The following is a 13,597-nucleotide window of genomic DNA, read 5'->3' on the forward strand; positions in this document are numbered from 1 at the left end:
TATATTGGATTAGAATAGAGAAAAGTGAGATCCCACAGCGAATGGCGATAGTGCTTCAGCCTCCAGCATTTTTTGATGAGGACTTGGAAAAGCATTTTATGGACTACAGGCTGCTATGACAAAGGCCTATTGAAGGGGACAGGACCAGGAGCAATTTTACCTCAAGCAAGACTGTACCCCATGCATGTCTCTAGAGGCAGATGAAGGGTTTTTTAAGACAATTTCAGCAATGATGAAACAAGGTAATCTGGTACCGTCAGAATCATTATGCAATACCGCAGTGTATCCAATCAAAAAATCAAAGGGGGGGGTTCAAGGAGATTCATATAAAATATGAGACTGATTATCCAGATTGTAGAGGCAGAGTTTCCTTTAGTTCCTAATCCATAAATGATACTATACAGTATCCCAGTAGAAGCACAATATTTCACATTGATTGACTTAAACATGCAATTTTCTCAATTCCGTTGCACAAGGACTCACAGAACTTCCTTTTCATTCCATCAAATCTGACTGAAACAAACTCGCTTGACTCAAGGGTAATGTGAGTCCCTGTCGATCTTTAATAGGGTCCTTCAGATGGACCTAGGCAATATTGATTTGAAGAGCGTTGTGATACAGTATGTAGATGACATTCTGATGTGTAGCACTACATAAGATGAGTGCAGGTAAGACTCGATCCAGTTAATGACTATCCTAGCAGACAAGGGATACAAGGTAGACAAAGAGAAGTTACAGTATTGTCAAGAAGAGGTGTTGTACATAGGCCAGTTGATCTCACATGAGGGAAATGGGTCACACCCGAAAGAGCTGAAGCGATCATGAAAACAGTAAAACTGCACATGGTGAAGCAAATGCAGACGTTTTTGGGACTATGTAATTATGTTAGAGCATGGGTATTTGATTATAGTTAATACACAAGACCCAATGCAAGCCCAGTTAAACAATGTGAAAATAGACCGGACTGAGGTAATGGAGGGAGGGTTTGAAGAATTGAAGAAAGCAATTTGCACAGCTCCCATTTTAGGAATTCCAAATTATGCTGAGTTATTTTTATTTTCACACACAAATGGGACAGTCATTACAGGAGTGCTTACACAGAGGACAACACTAGCGTATAAACCTATGCATATTACAGTGGGAGTCTAGATACAGTTATGAAGGGACACTTTCCTTGCAAACAGTAGCTGGCAGCAGCTGCATTTGCAATTGAGAAATCTACCAGTATTGTAATGGGGTGTTCGATGACGCTTTTTGTGGAGCATGCTTTGTTTGCTATTTTGGTGAAATCTAAGGGTACACTGACATCTCAGAGAGCTTCTGTGTATGAGGTAATCATATTGAATCCAGCGATTAAAATTGTCAGATGTAAAATAGTGAAACCTGCCACATTTGTAGCTGAGCCTGTGGCAGAAGACGAGCATTTGCATGATTTTGTGAACTACGAGAAGTTCTACGATGACATCCCGGGTGTAAAAGAGAATGTATTAGCTGGGGGGGATTCTCTTTATTGATGGTTCTTTGAAAATTGATCAACCCAGTGGAGAAAGGCATTTTGGCGCAGCTGTGGTGAGACATAGAGCAAACACTGAACTTGAGTTTGTAGCAAGTGCAAGAATACTGTCTCACTTTTCATCGCAAATGTCAGAATTGGTAGCGCTTGTTGGCGTGCCAGAAAATCATGCAGGGCAGGAAGTGACGGTGTACAGTGACTCTGCCTATGCGACATCAACCGTGCATGCAGGACTAGCACGTTGGAAAAGGAGGGGCTTCCGCCAAGCGAATGGCACTCCAGTGCAACACGCAGCCTTATTGGACAGGCTTTTTAAGGCACTGCAACTCTCAGTAGCCATAGCGATAGTTAAATGCACAGCACATACTAAGCAAACTGACTTTATTTCTCACGGGAATGAAGCCGCGGAAGTAGAGGCCAAAAGAGTTGCATGTTCGAGAGATATTTCAGGTTTTTACACTCCAGATATAAAGGAGGAAATAGTCATGATTATGGTAGTTAATGAAGCATTTAATCATTTACCGAGAACACAGTTGATGGAAATTCAAGGCAGTGCACCACAGGAAGAGCAAGAATTGTGGAAATGAAGCGGCTGTTCTTTAGCATTATGGAGACAAAACAGCACTGGAAAGCCGGTGATGCCAGTAGCATTGTTAAAGGTAGTGCTTGAACAGCTGCACTACCCTGCGCATGTAACTAGGGAAAGCCTCGTAGCAACTGTTGCAGAGGACTTGTTTGTACCAAACCTGTTAGAACACGTTACATTTTATGAAGTCAATTGCATCGTATGTCAAAAGTTTAGCGCTGAGCATACACTGTGAATGATCAGAGGGGTGATTCCTCAATAGAATGGTCATTTTCAGCATTTACATATTGACTATGTTGACATGCTGCAAGTATGTAATGGATATAGGTATATGATAGTGGTGGTATGTCTCTTCTCGAGTTGGATCGAAGCAGGTCCTTGTACACACCCTGATGCCACTTACGCAGAAAAGTTTTTATTATGAGAAGTCTTTCCAAGATGGGGAGTGTGTGAGGTGCTGAGATCCGATAATGGGCCCCATTTTGTTAATGAAGTATTTGAACAGATTAGCCTATTATTGAACATTAAGCACAAGTTTTCTTCTGCTTATCACCCGCAAGTGAACGGTAAGTGTGAGAGACTCAACAGTCTCCTTAAAGAGAGCATTGCAAAGATCAAATTCACACTGAAGAAGGGATGGCTATATTTCCTACCCATAGCCTTATATGCATTAAGGAATCAGCATGGGTTGGACCATTACCTCACACCCCATGGGTTTGTGACAGGGAGGAGAATGAGAACACCTTTGTCTCCTCCATCGAGGAGCAGAAGTGATGCCCAGAAGACTGCAGAAATGTTAGGAAATGAGTGTGTACTTGACATGTATGACCGCTAGTATATCTGTCATTTCAGATCAACTCAAGTACCAGGGGGGTCAGTCTCAGAACACAGATGAAGAACATTCAGCAACCGGAATTTCTGAACTACTATCTGTACCTAAACGTTTTGCTGGAGACACAAAATTAATTCGGAACATCATCAGAAAGTGGCATGAACCTCAATTTAGTGGAATTTATATTGTGGAGTACCTTACTCCCTCATCAGTGAATGTCCAAGGGATATGTGCTTGGATCCCTCTGAACAACAGCAAACTCCACACTGGTAAGTCCATCACACCCATAATGATCGATTCGGAAGCAAGACAAGAAGAAGAGGTTCAGAGCATGCAGACCCGATCAATGACGAGGAAGAAGGATACTAAAGTTTCTGATTAAAGAAATGCAAGTGTGTACGTTGTACCAGTCTTGGTCTCAACACGGACACGGAACTAAATGTATTTTTGTAATGCTTTATACAAATGCTGGTGCATATTTCCTACACTTGCAGCAACTGCATTTTCATTATTCCTTGTTTGTTATCTAGTCAAATTTAAACAACGAAGACCGTCAGGAATCTTTGCCAGTATCAAATTGCTCATCCGTCCCTCGCCGTCATTAAACATTCCAGAGATTTTTGATGTTTCAATTTTTTCAATTACATTTTTTTTTATTATTATTTTTTTATATTTATTTTTATTTCACATGCACACTGCCATTATAGCTTATTATGCATTAGACTTTTATTTAATATTTAATAGTTGTGTTAACACATGTAGACATTGTCTAGGGCACAAACAAGTTGCAAGCGCTTGCCTTACTTAATACAAGGACTACCATTACCATAATTCTTTGCGCTAAATTTAACCACATGACTGAGTCACGTGACACATGTTTAGGTTCTTTTCTCTAAACACATGGAAGGAATGAACTGCACAACACTGATTTCGTGAAGCGTTTGGACTCTGGCCACAGTGGGGAACCAGCCCCTGAACTTACAGGTATGGGCTTGACAGTACTTTCAGAGTATCTCACTGTTAGATTGATTCTTACAAATATTTATGTTATTCGACCTACCTGCGGAATTGGGTTTTGATGCATTGTCTTTTTTTGGCAGTTGCAACGTTTGAACAAACTCCCATGTTCTGGGAATGTACCAGTAACAGAGACTGCTTCAGGTATCGCTGTCCATTATTTTTACGCATTTGGATATTTTTGACAACCCATTTAAGTCATATGTCGATATCTTGTCAAGACAACTCATGTCTTGGGTTTCTTTGTTTATGTATTTTTCAGTTATTTGCCGTTTATATTCTTGAGGAGAATAAACTACTTTAGAATTGGCCCATATATCTGTCCCTAAGGAGGGCTTGGGTTTTCCAACTCAGTTTGAATAACATACGGTAAAACATTTATTCATTTTAACATTTATATCACACACGGGTGACGATGTAATAATACATTTTACCACCATGAGGCGCATGAGGGATGAGCATTTTGATCCTTGGCACAATAGTCTGTTACCTTTGCACTATGCGTGTACATGGGATTAATACATTGTTAAAATGTATCAGTTGCTTATTCATTTAGGATTCAGGCTTATGGTGTTTTCTCTCTTTTTTACATATTATTTTGTTTTCATTATATGGACATTCACATATGGACACTTCGACCGCGATTTTTGGCTCGACAACATATGGTAACAAATCAAATGTTTTTTATTTACTCCTTATTTACTTGGAATATGTTTCACATTGAAATGGTTGCTTTGCTCTTTGACATGATGTAATGCCCATATGGGCTTTTTTTCTTTCTTGGTTGCATTTCTCTTCTTTAACTCTGCCCCCCTCTTCTTCCTCTGCTGGTTAATTTTGTTTATATTTCAAATGTTCTTATCCTTATGGCATGATTATATAATATTTTGCTGTATTGGAATGTATATGAATCATACCAACATCACAGTCTTGCCTTGAAAAGGACCCGTTGTTTTGGGTCGAAACACGTGTCGGCAGACTTGTTTTTGCATCAACTCATAAAATCTGTTTCAACAGTGTTTCTTTTACTGAAGAATCTATTGCTTTGGACTCTTGGTTTCACTGTATTTGTTGTCCAGTTACACATTCAATTTGAATAGGATATTTACCATTTGCTTAGGGCTGCGCAATCATTTAGAGGTGACATTTTTCAAGTGTTTGCATTTGAACTGTGGCTCATCTCGGACACTCCTTATAGATATTATAGCAGGAGTGCAAACTCAGTTCTTGAGCTGCAGGAATCTTTGAAAAAATGTACTATAGATAGTTGTTGACATGTTGTGGATATGTTTGAGTGGCAACATCTAGTAAGAGATTGGAAGTGTGAACAAATACACTGAATTTTTTCATACAACACAATTGTTTGGTTGAGTATATGGTTCTGACAAATGACGATGCCCATAGGCTCTTACTTGCTGTTTTCATATTTATTCTTCAAGCTTATCCTGCTCTTGTTGGGCGTAGTGTTGAAATACATCCTTTTCTGCATGATCCTAAAAATGGCCCTGCGATAAGGAGGCTGCTTGTGGTGACAGTTGAACACATCCAGAAGCTACTGTATATACCAGAATTGCCTGATTAAAAAAAAAAAAACTTCCTTAACGCAGTATACAGGGACAATGAGGAACGTTGAAAATGGTACCGTTTTTGAAAATGAGCAAGCCCACCGATGTTCAGAGAATTGGAAATGGTGGGGGTTTATAAACTGCTGTATGATATATGCATGCTCAGCATTTATCCTTGTTTTCCTGGTTCATTTGATCCACACTACTTACTTCATTGGTCCAAGCAAAGTAGAAGTTTCCTTGATTCGGCCCACTCCAGTGATCCACGTAGAATTGTCTATTACTGAAAGGCCAGTACCTTTTGTGATTTTCCCCATTCCAGTAGTTCGTGTAGGGTTGCCTATTGCTGAGACAAATGTTCCTCTGGTTCTCCCTGAATAGAGAGCTATTTCTGATATCCTTCTTGATTACTATGCAAACACTTACTTTGTGAAAGGGAGACACAGGAGAAGCCCAAGGTAAGATGATAATGAATTAAACAATTATCTATACAGTACAGCACACTTGGATAATAACATGTGGTAGCAACACATGAAAAAGGAGTGAGAGAGGTCATCCAAAGAGAGTTGCTATGTTTGTGCTCTCATACCGTATGCCATGGGGACTTCTAAGATATTTATGACTATAGAAGTAGCAGTCCAGAAAGCTCATTGCCTGACATAAATTGCACTCTGTCAGACAAGAGGTCTGTTCCAGGTTCGAACAGAATCCTTGGTATGGGTGACAAAGAAGACATCTCCAAGAGAAGATGACTATGTGCAAGATTTAAAGACAAGAGCGAAATCAGAGACAAGGAATCGAGTGATAAGATCTGAACAGCATGGAATGAATGGAGCAGGAATCTGAATAGAAGAAATCTAAATGCTAAATTGTCAAGGAAAGAACCATCAAGAAATAAAAAGATGCAAGGAAAGAGGTCAGCTGCAACTCAAGGGAATGGTGCTGACTCCAGAAGAAGGTTCTGAAGGCCTGATCATATGCAAAGCATCAATACTAACAGGATATTATGAGCCAGTCATAGATACTGCAGAAAATGAATGCAAGCATCAATGGCTGAAAATTGTGAAGTTGTTGACGTGGGTTGATGATAAAGGAGGACCTTTGCAGATAGTACCTCTAGCTGGTGCATCCTTGCCTTTCAGAACCAATGGTACCAGAAAGGTTGGAATGAATCAGCAGTGTGTGAATTTTCGATGTACCACGCATGAAGGATGGAACAGTTTTGTTAATAGATCACTACTGGGCCTGTGGATCCAGAGCGTATATGAAGTTGCCCAAAGATTGGGGAGGGCTGTGTTCCATAGTACTGATTCATGTTCCAGCATTACTGATTCCAAAGAGTGACTTGAACATTGGAGAGATTACAAAGGCAGATCCCATATGAGGAAGAGAAGGTCATTTGTATTTCTCAATTGGACAAGAAGGGAGATTTACTTTTCAGCTAAATCAATAGAAGCCTTTGAAGCTATTCCGTATGAACACTGGTTGTTCTGTCAGACTGCTGCGGTATTCACAACTATCTTTATGCCAGGGATCCCGGCGATGGCTAATTATGATGCTGGAAATGCATTGGAGGGAAAAGGCCTCTGTGTCCTTGTCCTGTACTACTTTTATCATTTGTGTTCTGTGTTATTTTCTGCACAGGAGTCCATGTGGCACTCCTGGCAGTGCAGCTCTTCCTCATTTTGGTCATGGTGAACAGACCCTTGGGATACCCTTATGGCACCCATGCGTGGGGGTACAACCCTGTACCCCTAGTGTATGTTTTTGGGTGCCTGTTTGTGGCCCACAGAGCAGGGTATGGGCTGGTGGCAGCTCCATGCTGAATTTGACAGGTGCTCTGAGTATCCTCAATTTTTGGATACCCAGGCCTTGCTATTGGAATCAGTTGATTCCTGATAGGAGACAAGCAGTAGTTTGTTTGTGCCTACACCTCTTTGCGCCAAATTTCTGATGTAAACGAATAAAAGTACGTAGTCAAGTTTCTTCAAGTATATTTTCTTAATTTATTTGATATATGTTCTGCCCATATGGATGACACGTGTTTCGGCGTTCCATTGGCGCCTTTTTCAAATCCGGGCTGAATGCAAGCGTAACATGTAATAAAACAAAACACAAAATATAACATATGAAATAGCATTTTAGCATATTTTATAACACATTTAGTAGTTAGAATAGTGACTTAGGCTGTGTAGTATATCCTTTTAGCATTCTCAAATTGCATGAACACCTAAAAGTGCAGCACCTCTTAGTTACCTCAAATGGTTAAAAATAAATCCATTACAGTGACTATGTTAGTTTAACTTTAATAGTTTAACTTTAATATGCACTAACATACGGGTCGCGAGAGTACACCTTATGAGATCCCCACTTAAGAAGTTCCTCACTCAGTAGACTGATAGGAGACAAGATGGCCCCTGTGGCCTCTTGCTTTTTATTGCCTGTTACCTTGTTATCCCAAAGTCCTGGGAAGCCCTGACTCTGTCCCTTCCCCTGACTGGCTGTTGGGTTGAAGTTCCATTTATGGTATTGTGGGAAAGTCCAGGCCAGACTAGCTGGAGTCTTCCCATTGACTGTATGTTGTGGGTATGCCCCTGGGGTGGGACCTGGGTGAAAGGAGTGTGTGACCAACAAACATTTCATGTTATGGGTGTCTGGTTTCTGGTGTGTAAAACAATGACTGAAACAGCCCTGCTCAAAACTGGTATGAATGCAGTGTGGAGTGCTGACTGGCTGGGTGCTTGTCCCAATCAACACATTCCTTGTTGTGAGTGTCTGGATGGAGAAGAATGGCCTAATGCACTGTGAGCCTGATTGGCTGCTTGCCTGCTGAATGCCCTTCTGAATGATTGGCTGCCTGATCCTGGCTCAGCAGTGTGAATGAGAGACAGAACAGTATATCTGGGGACCTCTCACTTACTGTAATTGTTCAGAAGCTGCAGTCGAAACTTGATGCTTACTCTTGAAGCCGAGCCAGAAGAAGAAGAATTGCTGCTGCTTTCCTTCGATGCAATCTGAAAGCTGTCATGCCTTCAAGGATTGATCCAAGAGAGGACCTAGCTAGGAGACCTCTTCCCAAGCTATGAGGGAACATGATGCACCAGCTAACCTAAACTAAGCCTCCCTGGATGTCAGTCATCGAAAGGCTGCCGACCAGAGACGGGGACCGCCGAGGACTCTGAAGTTATGCGCCAGGGCGTCGAGGTTCTCGACGACCACCACCGCCGACCGAGGTTCGGAGGACCGCTGTAACCTCATCGACCAGAGCTGCAACGCTCCATTGCCTAAGACACCTTGAAATCAAGGACTCCCTTGCTCATCACCATCAACAGCTTTGTCCCGCCAGAGAAAAACAAGGTTGCTGACGAACAAGAGAATCCGCCGGTGGGTTTCCTGCCACCCAAAGTCCACAAAGACACAGATGAAGATCCAAAAAGCTAGCCGTGGTCAAGTCCTGATAGCCGACTCCAACTGCTGATGACCCGATGCCCTTGCTGGGCCTACATTCTCCATTGCCTCTTTGCAGCAACAAACTATCATCATCGAGGTGCACTGCACTCCTCATCTTCGCAGGATTTCCATGACCAATCGTTGACGAGCACAGCAAGGACTAAAGCTGCCGCCTCGGCAACATCATTCACCCTTTTCTTCAAGGGATCTCGACGATCCGTGGCTCCTGCCTTAAAGGGAGTTCACTCAAGAAGGATCCGTCAACGACCCGACATCGAACTCTGCTAAACCAGGTACATTGGGGTAATAGAAATGTTTTAGAAGTTTAGAAGGGAACAAGACTATGCTAAACAATATATGCACTGGGCTTGTCAATATACTTTATTTACAGGTTTGCCAGGTGGGGGGATCCTCACATAGAACTGTGTCTTTGGTAGGGATCAGTATTCTGACAATTGTTTAACCCAACTCGTTTTCCTCTCATATCTGGTGTTGGTTCACTTTGCTATTAGATTTGTATGTCATTTACAACTGCAAGCAGTTGGTGCATTTTAAAGGAGTCAAGAGTCAACTATGGTATCACATAGATATTCTACATATTTAACATTATACTATTGCCTGAGCACAAAGTATGTTATTGTGTGTGTATATAACTTGAACCTTATTTATATAAAGAACTGTCTTATCACTAACATAGTCTGTGGACAGTCCTTTGTGGGGGCTTGGAGACGACACTGTACTTAAGACCCATCCCGCATCAGCGCTGAGAGTTTAAGCCTTGATTGCTTGTCCATTGCTACCACTTAGGGAATCTTGGCTAGGGTGCTCTGTACTTCTACTCTGCCATATAGAGTGCAGGAGTACAGATAACCCCCTCCAGTCTTTACACTAATGCGAAGTGGTTGCAAATCACCAGCTGGGATTCCCCTGCAGATGATCAACACAACTATAAAGGGATTCAACGCAAACAAGGAAGAATTTACAGCCAGAAGGCTGATGACTCTCCAGAATAGGTATGTCCTGGACATGATTACAGCAATGGATAGAGGTGTTTTGCCAAAATCGGGGAATCATGTTGGACATTCATACCTTCTCACAGTGATGAGAATGGGATCTTGACAGAGGCCATAACGTTGATAATGAACTTGCACATCAAGATGGAAGATGAAGTATAAGATATTTCAGTTGACAGATGGTTTGCATCGATCTTCTCATGGGTTCCACAATGGATGCTGAATATCTTCAGGTTTGTTGGAGCACTATTGGTGATGATCATATTTGGATTCTGTGTGATGAGGATAATAATCCCAGTGTGAAAACAGTAGGAATGAAGATCATGATCGATGTTGAGTCTGGGTTTTGAGTCAAGGATCTGACAGATGAAGAAATCAGAAAATATAGAGAAGCAAGCATTCTAGCACCTGGGGGAAAAAGTTCCTGTATCTAAGGAACCACAAGAAGTATGTGGGGCGATGGATTTACTGCAGCCCAAATGGACAATGTAGTCACATGACCTGGAGTGTTGATGACCATGCAAAATCAGCAGGATCTCTGAAAGGAGTAATGAAGATATGGACTCACAAGAAGCACTTTTTCAGACGAGGATGTCTAGATGTGAAGACTGATGGGGGAGTGGTCAAAAATCAACCAGAGGGAGAGTGTAGAAGAGTAGCCAACTATGTCCACGAGAAGTCCTGCCCCTATTCTGCCTCTATGTTGGAAGACGGAAATTGCGACATGCGCAGTGCCATACCATGAAAAGCCTTTGAGATAAGGTATCCATTCAGAAAGCCTTACAGGATGTATCCGCAAAGAGATGATGGTCTCTTGAGGCAGAGCCCAAAAGAAGTGAACAAGAGAAGCTGGTGACGTCACAAGAGATGAGGGTGACACACTGAGAAGTATGACCAAAGAAGAAAATGTATAGACCTTATGGAATCTGATGACGAAATAAAGAATGGACTAACCTTTCATGTGCAGAATGAAGATTGCAAATGCGAAGAGCACTGAAGAAAATATAAGTCGTTTTACAACTGTACAGATGCTGCAACACAAGTAGACTAAGTAATCATGAAGGCTGGCTACACATAGTGAATAGACTGCAGGTGGTGCCGCCAATATATATAAACATGTATGGAATCGGGATATTGCTGCAACTTTAGTAAGCCAGAACCCGTGAAAGTGAAGGGCTTAAAATGTGGTGCAGGTGAGAAAACAGCTGACAATCGAGGAAGGATCGAGTAGGCTGTCTGGCCCATTGTCAAGGGTTGGGGCAGCCAAGAACTGGTTATCTATTCAAGGAGATACAAGGAATGTGAAAAACGAGGCAAGCTCTTGTTAAGGTGCAATGGAAGACACTATGGGCCTCATTACGACTTTGGAGGCAGCCATGGCGCTATTGGCGCCATGGCTGCCTCCAAAACCGTGTCCGGGTTCCCTGATTGGGGAAATACCGGGCCATTCCGAGTATGGAGGGCCCGGTATGTCCCCATTCAGGGAACCCGGACCCGGACCTTCCCCATTCTCATTCGAGCCCCGATAGGGCTCAATGGGAATGGGGAGGGAGCTAACAACGGGCCCATTACAAGAGGGCCCGTTGTTAGCTCCCTGGTTCCCTCGCGGGACCCGCTATGGACGTCTGGATAAACCAGACGTCCTCATCGGGTCCCACGAGGGAACCACGTAATAGTGCGGAATGCGTTTAACGGCGCCGGCACCATTACCGGCGCCGGTAAACGCATTCCGCTCAACTCGTAATGAGGCCCTATGAGTGCCAGGTTGTATTCATTTAATATTAAATGCGGAGAAGGAGCTAAAACATGGTCTCCTGTCACATGGGGCAGATACAAATAGAACTTGGGCAAGCAGCACCAAGACATGACGATAAAAATGTGCTCACACTCTCTTTCTGTCCTGACGAAGGCCATTTTCAACAGTAAGGGAAGACCACAGCATGGATGTGGACTATCCCATTCCCTAAGGCCGAAACGCAGTGCGTCAACACCACTTTTTGCATATCCATTGGTTCACCTTCAGTGAACAGAAGGGTGACAATCAATAAGCACCTGATGGGGGTGGGGCAAGGTAACTAAAGTCAAGACTGTGAAGGAACACAGAGACAGTATGAACTCTCACTAAATATTACAAACACAACTGAGAAGTGTGACGATTGAAACAACCTGAGTCTAATTTAATTCAGACAACAAGAATGTATGTGATTCCTTTTCTTGCTTTTTATGTACACTGCGGTAAGAGAGCACCCCCTAAGTCAGGCTCATAGATCTACCGGACCTCTTATAAAAAGAGATAGTAGGGTATGAAAAACGCTATGGCGTAATCATACAGGCCAAAAATGAACTAACCCAGACTGAATGTTAAATGTATATTATGTAACAATGTTATTTTTATATATGAACCAGTATGTATAGGCAACCAGAGTCTTTACCTATGTGTATAGACTTTGAATAAATATATTTGTTTAGAATAAGAAACAGGGTTGTTTCTTACATGAAGTGGTGGGGTTCAGAGTGACTTTAGCCAAGCAACTCTTTTGTGCTGTGTGGTTTTGGGACCTGACTAGTATTAGTCATTACAATAACAGGAGCAGGAGGAAGCTTGTGGCCCACCCCTCTTTTTCATACTTTAATTTTGGGTAAGAAACAGGCAATTTTATCAAAACTCACATTCATTTAAATAAAGGAATTGAAGGTGAAATCACAAAATAGGTGGTCTCCAGCTTTATGCAGGGAAAGTCACCACAATGCAACACTATCACAGACAACTAGCCTACAAAGACAAACATGACCTGTCTGTATATATCTCGATGTTTGTCACACACGAGCAGTTATTTGCATAATTAATCCTGTATATGCATCTAGGTCTGAATAACTAAAACATTCTAATTGCAACGTTGACGTTTACAGACTATTGTGTTTATAAGTGCCACATAGAAATCAAGACGGCAGATGGGTCATTATATTAACAGCTTCATTGAAATCATGTTTACTTTCTCTGATATGTTAGCATCTTTAAACTACACATAAAGGTATACTTGCGCATAATAAATAGGAGTTTTGCTTTCCCCAATATGACCAACAAATGCTGTTTTCAAGGAACTGTTGTATGCCTCTTGCCTTCTATGTAACTATGAAATGGTGGGCTGCTAACGTGTGTGCAGTTTAAAAGAATGCGCAGAAGTTTGGTTCACCAACCCTAATCAGAGAGAATGGTTTTGAGATTCTATTGAACAAATACAAATATCCCTACCCTTTCAATTCACACGTGACTCCAACTGTGCAATTTCAGAATTAGGGGTTGCATTGGGCTTGCATTTGCAGTATTTTTAGGGGAATTGAAATGACTCAATTAAACTTGCCCTCATTTTCCATTCATTATTAAACTGCAATGGCCCTCGCGTAATGCACATTATCAAACATACCTTCATTAGGCTCTCCTATGGCTCTCTTCCTATCACAACCCAATGTCCATTATTTCTGTGAAAACCCTTTTGGAACAATTGAATGAGATTATGATTTTCAAAGAGCAGCGCCAAATGCACACAAGACCTATCTATATAATTGTGAACACAACTCAGATTTTCTTATTTTTTACATTCCTATTTTTATTAGGTTTCA

The sequence above is a fragment of the Ambystoma mexicanum genome, chromosome 5q, assembly GCF_040938575.1.
Source record: "Ambystoma mexicanum isolate Mex_15411 chromosome 5q, UKY_AmexF1_1, whole genome shotgun sequence".
Lineage (NCBI taxonomy): Eukaryota > Metazoa > Chordata > Amphibia > Caudata > Ambystomatidae > Ambystoma > Ambystoma mexicanum.